Raw genomic sequence first — 1,485 nt, 5'->3', positions numbered from 1 at the left:
TTTGTAAACCTTTTCATATTTTAAATTTATATTTATGTTTTTATATGAAATTGTAAAGAACCTCTTGTTTATCTAATAATTTTTTTTTTAATTTGTTTTTTAACTGTCTCACTATTTTCATTCACATCTCCATTTCTGTGGACACTTACCCCTCCATCATCTTGCACGTCCCTCCCTATGTCTTTGTTCCGTTACATCGTGACAATTCTACCATTTTACCATTTTTCCTTAATAGATTTGTACGCGAGAAATATCCCTTCTTGCTTTCTATGTTAACTTGGGAATGAAATGAGGAGAACTTGATTCCTCACCATGATACAAGGGGAGAAAGAAAGAAAGACAGACATTATAACTTCCCGTTATGAGATTAGTAAAGGAAGGAAGAAACGGAGAAATAATCAAGAAATTAGTGGAGCTCATTAGTGGTTGGATGAAAGACACCTCCGCTTCCTAAAGGATTTGTTGGTTGCATTTGGATGTGCTATTCTGATTTAAGACCCTTAATTATCTTAATTACTCAAGGTGGAGATGTTACTAAAGTTTGGTTAGTGTAGAATTAAAAAAATTGGCGCACATAGGTAAATACTCTATTTATGTCTTACTCAACTTGAACTACTAGAACTCGATATTCGTAGAGCTATGAATTATTGCATATTTTCATCCTAGTCCATGTTTCAATGATGTGAATTAACATATATTTTCACTTATTATCTGTGTGTGTTGGTTATTAATATGTATGGTTTTTTATACCAATATGAATATCTATGAATTGCTCTCATATTTATTACTATACAAAATAATATATTTTAAGACAATAAATATGTGAGGATGATAAACATGGATTGCATTCTTGTATGCATTTATCTATACACTGAGCTCATAACAAGAATTTGTGTAATACATAATTTTTTACCAACAAAGCTATGTTAGCTACAAACACAATACAATATGTATCTTGTGCTCTAATTGATTCTCGTATCCTACATTGTGAGATATTTCCATTTTCAATTTAGATTGATAAAGCATTTCTAGGTTTATAAATATAGATTTTGATGCAGTGGTATGTATAAAATTCCAATCCTTCAAATAGAAATGGTATATTAATCACATGAGAAATATAATTATATATAATTTGTTCTTTCTAAATTAAATATTAGTTTAAATAATTTATTTGAATTGGATTTTTATTTGAAAAACGTTATTTATAAATTTTGTAATAATTATTTAATTATTTTTGGCAATATTGAGAAAATGATTTGGGTTGAGTCATCATACTGTATGTTATTTATCTCAATATTTTTATGTGGAAAATATTGGGGAATTAACTTGCATGGCCATTTTAGTGGCAAGTCTCAATTTGGAAAACTCGGGTCTAGAACCTTTTGCAATTAGGCATTAACCAACATTTTTGGGGTTGCATGGACAAAACTTCCACCTAAGATTAATCTATACACCAAGACCTTTCCGATGGTGCGAACACACCTT

Source organism: Pinus tabuliformis, chromosome 9 (genome assembly GCF_031772625.1).
Source record: "Pinus tabuliformis cultivar Carrire ecotype Pingquan chromosome 9, CPIR1, whole genome shotgun sequence".
Lineage (NCBI taxonomy): Eukaryota > Viridiplantae > Streptophyta > Pinopsida > Pinales > Pinaceae > Pinus > Pinus tabuliformis.
Note: the sequence above shows the minus strand (reverse complement) of the source record.